Consider the following 17,948-nt stretch of genomic DNA (forward strand, 5'->3'; position numbering starts at 1 on the left):
CATGCGTTTTATACCAACATGACTCAAATGGCAGTGCCACAAGTATGTGGTACTATCATTACTATCTTATATCTTTTGGCATGAACATGTGTATCACTATGATCGAGATTCAATAAACCATTCATTTTAGGTGCAAGACCATTGAAGGTATTATTCAAATAAACAGAGTAACCATTATTCTCCTTAAATGAATAACCGTATTGTGATAAACATAATCCAATCATGTCTATGCTCAACGCAAACACCAAATAACAATTATTTAGGTTTAACACCAATCCCGATGGTAGAGGGAGCGCGCGATGTTTGATCACATCAACCTTGGAAACACTTCCAACACATATCGTCATCTCACCTTTAGCTAGTCTCCGCAGCCTTTTATTTCGAGTTACTAACACTTAGCAACCGAACCGGTATTTATTACCCTGGTGCTACTAGGAGTACTAGTAAAGTACACAATAATATAACATATATTCAAAATACTTCTGTCGATCTTGCCAGCCTTCTCATCTACCAAGTATGTAGGGTAGTTCTGCTTCAGTGACCGTTCCCCTCATTACAGAAGCACTTAGTCTCGGGTTTGGGTTCAACCTTGGGTTTCTTCACTAGAGCAGCAACTGATTTGCCGTTTCATGAAGTATCCCTTCTTTCCCTTGCCCTTCTTGAAACTAGTGGTTTAACCATCAACAATTGATGCTCCTACTTGATTTCTACTTTCGCGGTGTCAAACATCGCGAGTTGCTCAAGGATCATTATGTCTATCCCTGATATGTTATAGTTCATCATGAAGCTCTAATAGCTTGGTGGCAGTGACTATGGAGAACCATAACTATCTCATCTGGAAGATTAACTCTCACTTGATTCAAGCGATTGTAGTACTCAGACAATCTGAGCACATGCTCAACGATTGAGCTTTTCTCCCTTAGTTTGCAGGCTTAAGAAACTTGTCACAAGTCTCATACCTCTTGACGTGGGCACTAGTCTGAAATCCCAATTTCAGTCTTTGGAACATCTCATATGTTCTGCGACGTTTCAAAAACGTCTTTGGTGCCACAATTCTAAACCGTTAGCATTACGCACTGAACTATCATGTAGTCATCAAAACGTGTATGTCAGATGTTTCTCAACATCTACAGACGACGCTCGAGGTTCAGCACACTGAGCGGTACATTAAGGACATAAGCCTTTTGCGCAGCAATGAGGATAATCCTCAGTTGACGGACCCAGTCCGCATAATTTCTACTATCAACTTTCAACTAAATTTTCTCTAGGAACATATCTTAAATAGTAGAACTAAAGTGTAAGCTACGACATAATTTGCAAAGACCTTTTGACTATGTTCATGATAATTAAGTTCATCTGATTATTTAATGAACTCCCACTTAGATAGACATCCCTCTAGTCATCTAAGTGATACATGATCCGAGTAAACTAGGCCGTGTCCGATCATCACGTGAGACGGACTAGTCATCATCGGTGAACATCTTCATGTTGATCGTATCTACTATACGACTCATGTTCGACCTTTCGGTCTCTTGTGTTCCGAGGCCATGTCTGTACATGCTAGGCTCATCAAGTCAACCTAAGTGTTTCGCATGTGTAAATCTGGCTTACACCCGTTGTATTTGAACGTTAGAATCTATCACACCTGATCATCACGTGGTGCTTCGGAACAACAAACCTTCGCAACAGTGCACAGTTAGGGGGAACACTTTCTTGAAATTTTAGCGAGGGATCATCTTATTTATGCTACCGTCATTCTAAGCAAATAAGATGTAAACATGACAAACATCACATGCAAATCATAAAGTGACATGATATGGCCAATATCATCTTGCGCCTTTGATCTCCATCTTCGAGGCGCGGCATGAACACCATCGTCACCGGCATGAAACCATGATCTCCATCATCGTGTCTTCATGAAGTTGCCTCGCCAACTATTACTTCTACTACTATGGCTAAGAGTTAGCAATAAAGTAAAGTAATTACATGGCGTTTTCATTGACACGCAGGTCATAAATAAATTAAGACAACTCCTATGGCTCCTGCCGGTTGTCATACTCATCGACATGCAAGTCGTGATTCCTATTACAAGAACATGATCAATCTCATACATCACATATATCATTCATCACATCCTTTTGGCCATATAACATCACATAGCATACCCTGCAAAAACAAGTTAGACGTCCTCTAATTGTTGTCGCATGTTTTACGTGGTTGCTATGGGTTTCTAGCAAGAACGTTTCTTACCTACGCAAAACCACAACGGTGATATGCCAATTTCTATTTACCCTTCATAAGGACCCTTTTCATCGAATTCGATCCGACTAAAGTGGGAGAGACAGACACCCGCCAGCCACCTTATGCATCAAGTGCATGTCAGTCGGTGGAACCATTCTCACGTAAGCGTATGTGTAAGGTCGGTCCTGGCCGCTTCATCCCACAATGCCGTCAGATCAAGATAAGACTAGTAACGGTAAGCAAATTTAATAAATCATCGCCCACAACTGCTTTGTGTTCTACTCGTGCATAGAATCTATGCACAGACCTAGTTCATGATGCCACTATTGGGGAACGTAGCAATAATTCAAAAAAATTCCTACGCGTCACCAAGATCAATCTAGGAGATACTAGCAATGAGAGAGAGGGAGTGCATCTTCATACCCTTGAAGATCGCTAAGCGGAAGCGTTACAAGAACGCAGTTGATGGAGTCGTACTCGCGGCGATTCAAATCGCGGAAGATCCGATCTAGCGCCGAACGGACGGCGCCTCTGCGTTCAACACACGTACAGCCCGTGCACGTCTCCTCCTTCTTGATCCAGCAAAAGGAGAGGAGAAGTTGAGGGAGAACTCCGGCAACACGACGGCGTGGTGGTGGAGCTTGTGGTGTTCCTGCAGGGCTTTGCCAAGCTCTACAGAGGAGAAGGAAGAGTTGAAGGAGGGAGGGGCTGCGCCAGGGAAGGGGTGCTGCAGCCCTCCCACCCTCCCTCTATTTATAGGGTGAAGGGGAGAGGGGGCCGACCCCTCTGGATCCCATCTATAGGGGGGCGGCCAAGAGGGGTGACTTGCCCCCCAAGCAAGGTGGAGGCGCCCCCCTCCCCTAGGTTTTCCAAATCCTAGGCACCTTGGGCCCTTGGGGGCCGCACTAGCCCACTAGGGGCTGGTTACCTCCCATATTCAGCCCATTAAGTCCCCCGAGGCAGGTGGCTCCACCCGGTGGACATCCGGACACCTTTCGGTGGTCCCGGTACAATACCGATAACCCCCGAAACCATTCCGACGACTGAAACTGGACTTCCCATATATAAATCTTCACCTCTGGACCATTCCGGAACTCCTCGTGACGTCCGGGTCTCCGAACAACCTTCGGTAACCACATACAATTTCCCATAACAACTCTAGTGTCACCAAACCTTAAGTGTGTAGACCCTACGGGTTCGGGAACCATGTAGACATGACCGAGAAGTTCTCCGGCCAATAACCAACAGCGGGATCTAGATACGCATGTTGGCTCCCACATGTTCCACGATGATCTCATTGGATGAACCACGATGCCGGGGATTCAATCAATCCCGTATATAATTCCCTTTATTCACCGGTATGTTACTTGCCCGAGATTCGATCGTCGGTATCCCAATACCTCGTTCAATCTCGTTACCAGCAAGTCTCTTTACTCGTTCCATAATGCATGATCCTGTGGCTAACTCATTAGTCACATTGAGCTCATTATGATGATGCATTACCGAGTGGCCCCAGAGATACCTCTCCGTCATACGGAGTGACAAATCCCAGTCTCGATTTGTGCCAACCCAACAGACACTTTCGGAGATACATGTAGTGCACCTTTATAGCCACCCAGTTATGTTGTGACGTTTGGTAGACCCAAAGCATTCCTACGTTATCCGGGAGTTGCACAATCTCATGGTCTAAGGAAACGATACTTGACATTAGAAAAGCTCTAGCAAAACGAACTACACGATCTTGTGCTATGCTTAGGATTGGGTCTTGTCCATCACATCATTCTCCTAATGATGTGATCATGTTATCAATGACATCCAATGTCCATGGTCAGGAAACCATAACCATCTATTGATCAACGAGCTAGTCAACTAGAGGCTTACTAGGGACATGTTGTGGTCTATGTATTCACACATGTATTATGGTTTCCAGTTAATACAATTATAGCATGAACAATAGACAATTATCATGAACAAGGAAATACAATAATAACCATTTTATTATTGCCTCTAGGGCATATTTCCAACAACCATCATGTTTGGAAACCTAGAGTACGTTCTGGATGCCCACAGCGAGCTTGCGTTTTCGGGGTGTGTGTCAGACCAGGCCGAAGACCACGCCAACGCCTCCATGCCAATCTCAGATTTAACCTCAGATCAGGACCACGACGCAGATTACACCTCGGATCTAGCTTCGAGCTCAGAGCCAACCAGTACCCCGACGGATCAGACATCAAGCTTGACCGACTAAAGTCCCGAAGCCACGTCGGTGAATTAGCAAGGTATTATGCATGGCCTGGATCTGCTAAAAAAGGGGTCATCTGGAGAGTGTTCGATGGTAAAAAAAAAGTTAATATCTGGAGAGATAACTGGCTACCTAGAAATTCAGGCCTAAAAGTTATAGCCAAAAATAAACGAACTAGACTAAAATGGGTCTCTGAATTATTCATAAGCGGGACAAGATGATGGGATGAAAATTTGATTAGGCACTTGTTCTATCACCTTGATGCCGAGGAGATCCTAAAGTCACGTATTTAGTATGTGGGAAAGGGGGGATCTAATTGCTTGGCACTTTGAAAAAAATGGCATGTTTTCTATTAAAATGCGTACATACTGGCCTTAAACCTAAAAGGTTGAAAGGGCAAGACAGGAATGCCCAGTAGTGCCATTAATGAGGAAAGAAGGTTGTGGGATGTTATTTGGAAGGCCAAAGTTCCGCAAAGAATAAGAATTTTTGTCTGGCAAGCTGCGTCCAACACTTTGGTGGTCCAGGTAAATAGAGTATCTCATCACCAAACGGTGTCACGTCTCTATATGGGGTGTTGAGGATGAATGTATTTTTCCATGCCCTTGTGACTTGTCCTAAGGCGCGTGCTTTCCGTTTCGCCACGGGGAAGTGTGGAATATCCCAAGTGAGGAGTTTTTCAGATTTACGAGGCCAGACTGACTTATTATTCTGCTTGCTTGACCATCTGGGGTCACTGGTGCGCGAGCAATTTTTATTCATGTTCTAAAGAGATTGGCATCTAAGAAACGATCCAATTTTTGGAAGGGGGGAATAATCTTTGTCGTTACTTTTGTGGAAAATTATTGGAAAACATTCTCGTCAGCTAACACCTGTGTGCATGTGAACTTAAGCGACAAAGGTAAGCGGGTGATAGATAATTGGAGGTACGTTATTCCGCCCGCCGCGAATGGTCGTGCTCTTTGGAAACCTCCGGATCTTGAGTATATTATGGTAAACATTGATGCTAGTTTTATGGACAACATGAGATTGTGTTGGGGTTATCGCCAGGAATCATCTGGGTGAAGTCTTGGTTTGTTCATGGGATTTTATCCGTTCGTGTACCTGTGTGGATGAAGCGGAGCTCCGTGCGTGCCTCGCCGGGTTATAAATTGGTATTACACTTCACAAACCAATTATTTTGGAAACTGGCCGCTCTTTTGTTGCATATTTTCTGGCAAAATAATCCATTGACAGGTCTCCTCTTGTGGATTTGAAAAAGGACCCGCTGAGCGTCTCAAAGTTTATTGAGGATTTCAAGATCATGAAGATTGATAGGCAGGCTAATAGGGTGTCACATGAGATTGCAAAATTTAGTGGTATTACACTTCACAAACCAATTATTTTGGAAACTGACTGCTCTTTTGTTGCATATTTTCTGGCAAAATAATCCATTGACAGGTCTCCTCTTGTGGATCTGAAAAAGGAGCCGTTGAGCGTCTCAAAGTTTATTGAGGATTTCAGGATCATGAAGATTGATAGGCAGGCTAATAGGGGGTCGCATGAGATTGCAAAATTTAGTGGTATTACACTTCACAAACCAATTATTTTAGAAACTGACTGCTCTTTTGTTGCATATTTTCTGGCAAAATAATCCATTGACAGGTCTACTCTTGTGGATCTGAGAAAGGATCCGTTGAGCGTCTCAAAGTTTATTGAGGGTTTCAGGATCATGAAGATTGATAGGCAGGCTAATAGGGTGTCGCATGAGATTGCAAAATTTAATGGTATTACACTTCACAAACCAATTATTTTGGAAACTGACTGCACTTTTGTTGCATATTTTCTGGCAAAATAATCCATTGACAGGTCTGCTCTTGTGGATCTGAAAAAGGAGCCGTTGAGCGTCTCAAAGTTTATTGAGGGTTTCAGGATCATGAAGATTGATAGGCAGGCTAATAGGGTGTCGCATGAGATTGCAAAATTTAGTGGTATTACACTTCACAAACCAATTATTTTGTAAACTGACTGCTCTTTTGTTGCATATTTTCTGGCAAAATAATCCATTGACAGGTCTCCTCTTGTGGATCTGAAAAAGGAGCCGTTGAGCGTCTCAAAGTTTATTGAAGATTTCAGGATCATGAAGATTGATAGGCAGGCTAATAGGGTGCCGCATGAGATTGCAAAATTTAGTGGTATTACACTTCACAGACCAATTATTTTGGAAACTGACTGCTCTTTTGTTGCATATTTTCTGGCAACATAATCCATTGATAGCTCTCCTCTTGTGGATCTGAAAAAGGAGGCGTTGAGCGTCTCAAAGTTTATTGAGGATTTCAGGATCATGAAGATTGATAGGCAGGCTAATAGGGTGTCGCATGAGATTGCAAAATTTAATGGTATTACACTTCACAAACCAATTATTTTGGAAACTGACTGCTCTTTTGTTGCATATTTTCTGGCAAAATAATCCATTGACAGGTCTGCTCTTGTGGATCTGAAAAAGGAGCCGTTGAGCGTCTCAAAGTTTATTGAGGGTTTCAGGATCATGAAGATTGATAGGCAGGCTAATAGGGTGCCGCATGAGATTGCAAAATTTAGTGGTATTACACTTCACAGACCAATTATTTTGGAAACTGGCTGCTCTTTTGTTGCATATTTTCTGGCAACATAATCCATTGACAGGTCTCCTCTTGTGGATCTGAAAAAGGAGGCGTTGAGCGTCTCAAAGTTTATTGAGGATTTCAGGATCATGAAGATTGATAGGCAGGCTAATAGGGTGTCGCATGAGATTGCAAAATTTAATGGTATTGCACTTCACAAACCAATTATTTTGGAAACTGACTGCTCTTTTGTTGCATATTTTCTGGCAAAATAATCCATTGACAGGTCTGCTCTTGTGGATCTGAAAAAGGAGCCATTGAGTCTCAAAGTTTATTGAGGGTTTCAGGATCATGAAGATTGATAGGCAGGCTAATAGGGTGCCGCATGAGATTGCAAAATTTAGTGGTATTACACTTCACAGACCAATTATTTTGGAAACTGGCTGCTCTTTTGTTGCATATTTTCTGGCAACATAATCCATTGACAGGTCTCCTCTTGTGGATGTGAAAAAGGAGGCGTTGAGCGTCTCAAAGTTTATTGAGGATTTCAGGATCATGAAGATTGATAGGCAGGCTAATAGGGTGTCGCATGAGATTGCAAAATTTAATGGTATTGCACTTCACAAACCAATTATTTTGGAAACTGACTGCTCTTTTGTTGCATATTTTCTGGCAAAATAATCCATTGACAGGTCTGCTCTTGTGGATCTGAAAAAGGAGCCGTTGAGCGTCTCAAAGTTTATTGAGGGTTTCAGGATCATGAAGATTGATAGGCAGGCTAATAGGGTGCCGCATTAGATTGTAAAATTTAGTGGTATTACACTTCACAAACCAATTATTTTGTAAACTGACTGCTCTTTTGTTGCATATTTTCTGGCAAAATAAGCCATTGACAAGTCTCCTCTTGTGGATCTGAAAAAGGAGCCGTTGCACGTCTCAAAGTTTATTGAGGATTTCAGGATCATGAAGGTTGATAGGCAGGCTAATAGGATGCCGCATGAGATTGCGAAATTTAGTTTTGATAGCAGGTCCCTCCGAGGGTGTGTTCTGTAATAGTGTTTTGCCCTGCGTGGCAAACTATGTAATGAACGATTGTACTAAGTCTTGTTAATTAATTAATTCATGGGTGGAGTTTTCAAAATAAAAAGGAAGAAGGAGAAACGTATTGTCATGATGCTATTTTTCCTTTGATGTGTGAGGCCATGTCCAACACAAGGCGTCTGCTTCCCACGTTTTAGATGCCCTAAACTATACGAACGTGCGGAGTTTCACCCTACACTGTTGGAGCTAAGTGCCTGCCCCCCACGTTTTAGATGCCCTAACTATATGAACGTGCGGAGTTTCTCATGTTTACGGCACTTTACAGAGGGGCGTGAGGTTCAGTTTGCTACTTGATGGTGAGTGGACGAGAACACGGGTAAAATCCGAACGACCAACCACCAAACAAAGATGCGGCGTCGCCGTCGGCAGAGTCCAATCCAAGTATCCAAGTGTCCAAGCGAAGCGAGCGCCTCCCGACCTCGTGGATGAGAAGGCGCTGGCGTGGTAATCTGCATCTGCGCCCCCATTGGTGCAAACCCACCTGGCTCAAGATCACAACGACAAGCCGCGTGCGCGCACAGACGTTTTCCCGCATCGAGCTAGACAGCGTACACAAAGGAACAGCGCAGGGGAAGACGCCAGAATAGAACGATCGGGAAGAAGCTGAGTCTTCTCCAGGGGAAGAAGAAGCGAGTTACCTATATACAGTACGTACGTAGCTCACACCCGTCCCAGCCACACGTTTGCTTTCGGTTCGTCTGCTCCGGTTGGATGATTGGGCACGTTTCACTTTCAAAGCTCAAAATATCTATCCCGGTCGGCTACAAACATAGCAGGTCTTTCATCGAAATTATTCAGCATTTTCATCTGTAATAAGCGAGAAAACGTTAAATGTATACTACTCCCTCCGTTCCATAATTCTTGTCATGATTTTATTATGGACCGGAGGAAGTATTAGCTACCAGCATATGCCCGGCGCACATCCCAATTATTTTGATCAAAATACATACTACACGAAAAAGTCGAACCAAGGCAACCAAAATGCTTATTGTTTTAGACCTCCCGTGAAACAGGCGCTTACTTGTTTTTCCTAAATCAAAATCAATCATGCGGGCTGATGGATACATATTTCTTTTTCTACATCAATCATGTTGTTCTCTCAATCCAGCCTTGCCTCCATTGATGTCCCGCAATCATGTCTTCACCACCTCCATCTCATCATGTTCAATGGTTGTCGAAGGCTTCGCTGCCCATCGTTGTCGGCTTCTCCGGCTACCACAGTTATTCATGCGAGATCTTCTTCGTTACCGCCTTGGTGCATCCACCTCGTACTAGTTGGCGGACATGCGAGGTTGAGGTTGTCACGGCTTTACTGAAAAGAAAGGTAGGCACCTACGCTATAGATAATGCTATTATTAAGATTTTAGGATAGTTTGTTGGTATGTGCCTCATGTCACATATAGAAGATAGTGAAAACTATTGCATAATGGGTTCTTTTTACTTTTTATTGGCATTAATTTCCCACATTAAACAAAATAACAATAATGAATTAAAATTACAAAATATATGATGAAGAGATGACATATTTTTTTCGTTACATAACCAGATGCAAACCACAGTCTAGGTTTAACAGGAACATAATCATGGGCTTGGGATCAAACGACCACATGATTTGATGGAGACAAATACATTTTTATGAGAAATATGTCCTCCTTGGGCTTGGGCCTATTTTGGATCTGCCCTTTCTAGAATATAAGACAAGTAGCTTCTCTTGTGTGAAGGGATATAGACACTTAAAAAAAGAGTGAGGAGATATTCTTTCACCAGGCAAAGATAATCTTCATCTATCCATTTTCTCGAATCAACAGAAAACAACCCGTGCCATCTTCTATGAAGTACTCGTCTGTAGAGAGAAATCTCGCATTAGTCCATTTCCTTGAGAGTGAAGAGGCTATGGAAAGTAGTTGCCTACGCTATAAAAAATGATATATTATTTAGGGTAGAATAATTGGAAAGTCTGCTGGTATGTCTCTCATGTCAGTTATAGAAGAAAATGCAAACCTTTGACATTAGGGAAATTCAGGGATTTACTTCGCACTAATTACTCGCAATAAACAAAAATATATGATAATTAATTTACTTGGAAAATATATGGTGAAGAGATGCCATTTTTTCATATATTCAGATGTACACAAAAGCCTACCATAACCATGGGCTTGGGATCAAAAGACCACATGATTTAATGCGAACAAATAAATTTACGAGAAATCTATCTTCCCTGGGGCTCGGGCCTATTTCGCATCCGGCCTTATCTAGAATGGAAGACAGATAACCTCTTATGTGTGAATTCCCCGCAAAAAAAAACCTCTTATGTGTGAAGGGATAGACACTTAGAAAAAATGCGAGGAGATATATTTGTACCTAACGAAGATAATCTTCCATCTATCTATGCCAACTCAACAGAAAACGATATAACTGACATTTTCTCTAAAGTACTCATCTCTAGAGAGAAAGCCCCGCACTAGTCCATTTCCTTGACAGTGAAGGAACTATGCAATAAAGTGCGCTAGAGGACTTTCCCCACAAAAAAAGAGAGGACAGTTTCCTCTCTATTAAAATTACAACTTAACAAACCAAAACATTTCTCCGGATAGGTAGGAAGGCATAGGGCTCTGGGCGAAGATGGAGGTCAATGCCTACAATGATGACACTCTTAGACCAAAAGCGTTGTTCCAAGCTCGAGCTCATGTGAGCTCGGGTGAACAGTAAAAAAAAAGCAATTCCGAATTTTCTTTGTGTGAAACATTGACAAAGTTTTTTCATAGATTGCAAAATTCATTAGGATATGACATCCGTGGAAAATGTGAAAAAAAATCATGCTCCAAAAATGTGTTTGGAAATAAGATTTTGGAGCATTGATTTTGTTTTTTCTGCCACGATTTTGTCAATATTTCACACAAAAATAATTCATATTTTTAATTGTTTTTTCATTTTTATTTATTTTACTGTTCACCTGGGCTCAGGATTAGACCAGTCGTATCCATCTTAGATGTTCTTCTTGGTCGAATAGTAATTCCTCTACATGGACCGTGCCTAGTCAAATTTGGGGCGGTCGTTGGTGGATGCGGGTGTGGCCGAGCTCTTCCCCAAGGTTAGGTGGGTTAGTCGTATGTAGTTCTAGGCGAAAGCTTAAGTCATTGAAAAGGGTCGACGACGCAAGAGGACACCTTGGATCAACGAGCCATTGTTTTTTCTCTCATTAGTGTTTATATATATATATATATATATATATATATATATATATATATGTATATATATATATATATATCCTTTGGTTTTTCCCATCTCGATGAAATGGAAAGAACACCTGCTTTGTCGTAAAAAAACAATCAAATAAATTTGAACCGGAGAGAGTAACATTTATTTGAAACAAATACATTTATGAGAAATATGTCCTTCTTGGGCTTGGGCTTATTTTGGATCCGCCCTATTTAGAATGGAAGACAAGTAGCTTCTCTTGTGTGAAGGGATATAGACACTTAAAAAAGAGTGAGGAGATATTCTTTCAGCAGGCAATGATAATCTTCCATCTATCTGTTTTCCGAATCTATACTACTATTAAACAATCAAACAAGAATTTCTTTAAACACACCCCACAAAGCGTACACAGATCCAATACCACCACACGATTAGACCCACTAAAATCAATCTAACGATTAGCCTTAACCTAAACCATTTTCTATGTGCACTTCGCAATTTACATTGACTGACCGTACTCCATGGTGAAGGAAAATATGAAACTCCACGCCTGAGCAATTAGGAAACTAATAATCACGGGTGCATCCTATTCTAGAAAACTAAATCAGAGTGCATCCATCCTATTAAGAAACTAATCTCAGACAAATCTATCCTATTAAAAAACTTATCTCGGACGCATCCATCCTATTAGAAAGCTAATCGCGAGCCGCCTGCCGCCATCATGCACGCTAGCCACGATGGAGGAAGCGCGAGGAGCTTTGTCTTCCTCCGGGAACACACGTGTTATCGCCGCCATCGTCTTCTGCCTGGAGGCCAGGCGCTCTTCTGCCGTTACTGCGACGACTCCATCCACGTCCAGGGCATGCTCTCCGGCAACCATCGGCATCCGCGTTGACTTCAGCTCCGTTCGCAGCACCCACGCCGACAAAGTGTCTGTTCAGTGGGTGCATGTGCATTACATATTAAATAAGAATCGTGGGGCTTCAAGCAATCTAGAATTATAGATTTGGGATTATCTTAGGTTGCCGATTGCTGTACTGAAAATGTGTAATTATATATGACACGTACATAAGAATGCAGCAATCTTGTCTTACAAAGTAGGATCAAGAGGGATACTGAAGAAGTCAAGATGCAGAGTCTATTTCACATGATTACTTCTCATGTTCATGTCGGCTTCCTTGTGCTTTACTTCGTACCACCATATGTATTAAACTGGACCATATTAAGAGGTAACGCCATCCCCTTGATTAGAATTGCCTTATTTGTGCTATTTGATCAGTGTGTGTTTTACATATGACGTTGCTTTACCTGGAATTAAGGTGGGTTGCACCTGCCTATGCACTATCTCCAGGGATAGGTTGGAAATCAGAATATATGATTCATTCTTAGAGAAAACTTTACACGCGTCACTTTAACATAATTGCATAGCAATCCAGTAATTATGTAAGATTCAGTAGGAGGCAAGATATTGAAGATGTACTACTATTTCAGTTACATGATTCTATACATCTAAAACGGGTCACATGACTCCGTAACTGTTGTTAGAGAATATCTCTCGCTGTTCTGTAAAGGTATGCAATTTCTACTGCATTCCAATAAAGAGAAATTTACCATACAGAAGGATCCAATGAAGAAACTAATCCGGCTGAGTTCCAATAAATAGATCCTTCAAAGGATCTGTCCTAATACAACTGCCGTATATTGGTACAGAGAAATCATATAAATTGTACTTAGTCAGATTTATTTTGTTTCATGACAGAGAAACCAAATACTTTTCGCTATTTTGGCACATATATTTATTCTTATATACTTGTGCAGTTTCGAATGATCCAACATATCTGCAGTCATCAAACTTGAAGACATGTTGTTTAAGTCCTTATTTGCACCGCCTCTCTTTCTTTGTCTGCGTGCCTCTTTCCTCCAGTAATAATAATGAACAACTTTTTCCGGATCAGGTATTACACTGTTACAAATGTATGCTGAAGCTACTCCTTACGACAAGGAAAAGGAGGATGAATGCTTTCTATCTTCACCAGTTTTGTAGCATGTTCCAAATTGTTGGCTCTTTCTTATTTGAGGATTCATCATTTTTTTGTAATTTAGAAGCTGACCTGAAAGCTTGATAAGGTTAAGCTTGACAAATACTTTAGAATACTTTTCCTTTCATCTTTATTTTTCTTCATAACTCATTTCAGTTTCTATACGTACAAAACGTCTTACATCATTGTAAGTTAGTACGGTTGCCAACGCATAAACACATACAAAACCGGATAAATTTTTTCTATCATGATAATTATTGGATTTCTTTTAGCCCTTTTACATTTCAATTAGTTCTTGTAAATCATCTTTATTTCATATAGAAGTCGTTGTAGTCACATATCATCTTCTATTTCCTATTATCCATAGTAGGTAGCTATATAATTTTGGCAGTCCACACAACCAAAAAATATATATAATTTGATCCAAATTAGTAAAAATATATATTTTTCTATGCAAATTAGTAGAATAAAATAAGATTCAAGAATTAAGCATCTTGAACAATATAATTGCACCGTAAAGCAGTTTATACTTTTTTCCCTGGCTACACTCGAAGAGAAGACTATACTACATGCCTATATTATTGCATTAATAAATAATTGCTGATTTTATTTAAATGAGAATATTTTCTTGCTATTACTCTATGCAGCAACATAACCACTATTGTGTCTCGCTTTTGAAAATACAATTTGAGCGACATCAAACATTGTGTATCCATTTGATTTATAATTTTAAAAATGTTTATTTTTTTATATTATGTGAATTCACCTGTTTTACGATCGAGACGTGCGTTGCACATGCATGCTTACTAGTTAGCAGAAAACGACGCATGGCATATTCTGTGAAGTACTCCTCTGTAGAGAGAAATCATGTCATTAATCCATTTCCTTGAGAGTGAAGAGGCCATGGAAAGCAGTCGCCTATGCTATAAAAAAATGTTATATCATTTAGGGGAGAATTATAGAAAAGTCTGATGGTATGTCTCTCATGTCAGTTATAGAAGAAAATGCAAAACTTTGACATTATGGATTATTCAGGGATTTACTTCACACTAATTACTCGCAATAAAAAATGATAATTAATCTAGTTGGAAAATATATGACGAAGAGATGCCATTTTTTTACATATTCAGATGTAGTCCAAAGCCTACCATAACCATGGGCATGGGATCAAAAGACCACATGATTTAATGCAACAACAACAACAACAACAACAACAACAACAACAACAAAAACAACAAAGCCTTTAGTCCCAAACAAGTCGGGGTAGGTTAGAGGTGAAACCCATAAGATCTCGCAACCAACTCATGACTCTGACACGTGGATTGCAAGCTTCCACGCACCCCTGTCCATAGCTAGCTCTTTGGTGATACTCCAATCCTTCAAGTCTCTCTTAATAGACTCCTCCCATGTCAAATTCGGTCTACCCCGCCCTCTCTTGACATTCTCCGCACGCTTTAGCCGCCGCCTATGCACTGGAGCTTATGGAGGCCTACGCTGAATATGCCCAAACCATCTCAGATGATGTTGGACAAGCTTCTCTTCAATTGGAGCTACCCCAACTCTATCTCGTATATCATCATTCCGGACTCGATCCTTTCTCGTGTGGCCACACATCCATCTCAACATACGCATCTCCGCCACACCTAACTGTTGAACATGTTGTCTTTTAGTCGGCCAACACTCAGCACCATACAACATTGCAGGTCGAACCGCCGTCCTGTAGAACTTGCCTTTTAACTTTTGTGGCACTCTCTTGTCATAGAGAATGCCAGAAGCTTGGCGCCACTTCATTCATCCGGCTTTGATTTGATGATTCACATCTTTGTTAATACCCCCATCATCCTGCAGCATTGACCCTAAATACCGAAAGGTGTCCTTCTGGGGTACCACCTGGCCATCAAGGCTAACCTCCTCTTCCTCACACCTAGTAGTACTGAAACTGCACATCATGTACTCGGTTTTAGTTCTACTAAGCCTAAACCCTTTCGATTCCAAGGTTTATCTCCATAACTCTAACTTCCTATTAACCCCCGTCCGACTATCGTCAACTAGCACCATATCATCCGCAAAGAGCATACACCATGGGATATCTCCTTGTATATCCCTTGTGACCTCATCCATCACCAATGCAAAAGGATAAGGGCTCAAAGCTGACCCCTGATGCAGTCCTATCTTAATCGGGAAGTCATCAGTGTCGACATCACTTGTTCGAACACTTGTCACAACATTATCGTACACGTCCTTGATGAGGGTAATGTACTTTGCTGGGACTTTGTGTTTCTCCAAAGCCCACCACTTGACATTCCGCGGTATCTTATCATAGGCCTTCTCCAAGTCAATGAACACCATATGCAAGTCCTTCTTTTGCTCCCTATATCTCTCCATAAGTTATCGTACCAAAAAAATGGCTTCCCTGGTTGACCTCCCAGCCATGAAACCAAACTGATTTTTGGTCACGCTTGTCATTCTTCTTAAGCGGTGCTCAATGACTCTCTCTCATAGCTTCATTGTATGGCTCATCAGCTTAATTCCACGGTAATTAGTACAACTCTGAACATCTCCCTTGTTCTTGAAGATTGATACTGATATACTTCGTCTCAATTCTTCAGGCAAACAAATAAATTTACGAGAAATCTATCTTCCCTGGGGCTTGGGCCTATTTCGCATCCGCCCTTATCTAGAATGGAAGACAGATAACCTCTTATGTGTGAAGGGATAGACACTTAGAAAAAATGCGAGGAGATATATTTGTACCTAACGAAGATAATCTTCCATCTATCTATTCCAACTCAACAAAAAACGATATAACTGTCATCTTCTCTAAAGTACTCATCTCTAGAGAGAAATCACTGCACTAGTCCATTTCCTTGACAGTGAAGGAACTATGCAATAAAGTGCGCTAGAGGACTTTCCCGACAAAAAAGAGAGAGGACAGTTTCCTCTCTATTACAACTACAACTTAACAAACCAAAACATTTCTCCGGGTAGGTAGGAAGGCATAGGGCTCTGGGCGAAGACGGAGGTCAATGCCTACAATGATGACACTCTTAGACCAAAAGTGTTGTTCCAAGCTTGAGCTCATGTGAGCTCGGGTGAACAGTAAAAAAAGCAATTCCGAATTTTCTTTGTGTGAAACATTGACAAAGTTTTTTCATAGATTGCAAAATTCATTAGGATATGACATCCGTGGAAAGTGTGAAAAAAAACAAAATCATGCTCCAAAAATGTGTTTGGAAATAAGATTTTGGAGCATTGATTTTGTTTTTTCTACCACGATTTTTAAGAATGTCATATGGTCCACGATTTTGTCAATATTTCACACAAAAAAAATTCAGTTTTTTAAAAATGTGTTTGGAAATAAGATTTTGGAGCATTGATTTTGTTTTTTCTACCACGATTTTTAAGAATGTCATATGGTCCACGATTTTGTCAATATTTCACACAAAAAAAATTCAGTTTTTTAAAAATGTGTTTGGAAATAAGATTTTGGAGCATTGATTTTGTTTTTTCTACCACGATTTTTAAGAATGTCATATGGTCCACGATTTTGTCAATATTTCACACAAAAAAAATTCAGTTTTTTAATTCTTTTTTTTTTATTTTACCGTTCACCTGGGCTCAGGATTAGAACAGTCGCATCCATCTTAGATGTTCTTCTTGGTCGAATAGTAATTCCTCTACATGGATGCTGGTGTGGCTGAGCTCTTCCCCAAGGTTAGGTGAGGTAGTCGTATGTAGTTCTAGACGAAAGCTTAAGTCGTTGAAAAGGGTCAACGGCGCAAGAGGACACCTTGGATCAACGAGCCATTGTTTTTTCTCTCCTTAGTGTTTAAATCATCAATATATATATCCTTTGGTTTTTCCCATCTTGATGAAATGGAAAAGAACACCTGCTTTGTCGTAAAAAAAGTTCAAATAAATTTGAATCGGAGAGAGTAACATTTTTTTGAAGTGAAAAATGGCCACGGCAGTTTATCCTTCAAATCAAGCACGTAACACCAGACAAAAAAAACACGAGCACGTAACACCAGACAAAAAAAACACGACTCCGCTGGGGATCGAACCCAGAATCTCTGGTTTCGTAGACCAGCGCCTTATCCATTGGGCCACGGAGTCCTCGACGAATGGTCTCTCCTAGACTCCATTAACCGGAGAGAGTAACGCTCAGACTGCGGTCGAACAGTCCGAGCTGCCCAGGTAAGAAATCATGTCACACCTGCACTGCGGTTGAACAGTCTGAGCTGCAGAAGTAAGAATCACACTGCGCCAATTTTTCGGTCCGCTATTTGGTGCGTGCCCGGCCCGGCTGTGCTTGTGTGGTGCGCAGCGCTCGGCATGGCGCCCATCACGCACCAAATACCATCATTTTCAGGCTACCTCAAATGCATCCCGCTTCCATTCCATCTCAAAAAATGTGTTCCACTTCCAAAAGAAGGAAGAAGAAAGAAAGAAAGAGGAAAGCCACACTTATTCCCCTCGGACTGTTCCAAAGGTCCGCAGGACAAGGACAGGAACGCTCCAAATCAACGGTTAACCATCTTCTCA

The 17,948-nt window shown here is 41.2% G+C and overlaps 1 non-coding gene and 1 pseudogene across 1 annotated transcript; both read right to left on the reverse strand.

The window, feature by feature from the left end:
* Positions 1-14,705: 14,705 nt before the first annotated feature.
* On the reverse strand, positions 14,706-15,254 carry LOC147973112 (uncharacterized; annotated as a pseudogene).
* A 2,192-nt stretch (positions 15,255-17,446) lies between these two features.
* Positions 17,447-17,519, reverse strand: TRNAR-ACG (transfer RNA arginine (anticodon ACG)). The gene has a single exon. It is a non-coding gene; the product is annotated as a tRNA-Arg (tRNA).
* Between the last annotated feature and the right edge of the window lie 429 nt (positions 17,520-17,948).

This window comes from Triticum urartu, chromosome 5A, assembly GCF_056163025.1.
Source record: "Triticum urartu cultivar PI428250 chromosome 5A, HENAU_Tu73, whole genome shotgun sequence".
NCBI classification, from domain to species: Eukaryota; Viridiplantae; Streptophyta; class Magnoliopsida; order Poales; family Poaceae; genus Triticum; species Triticum urartu.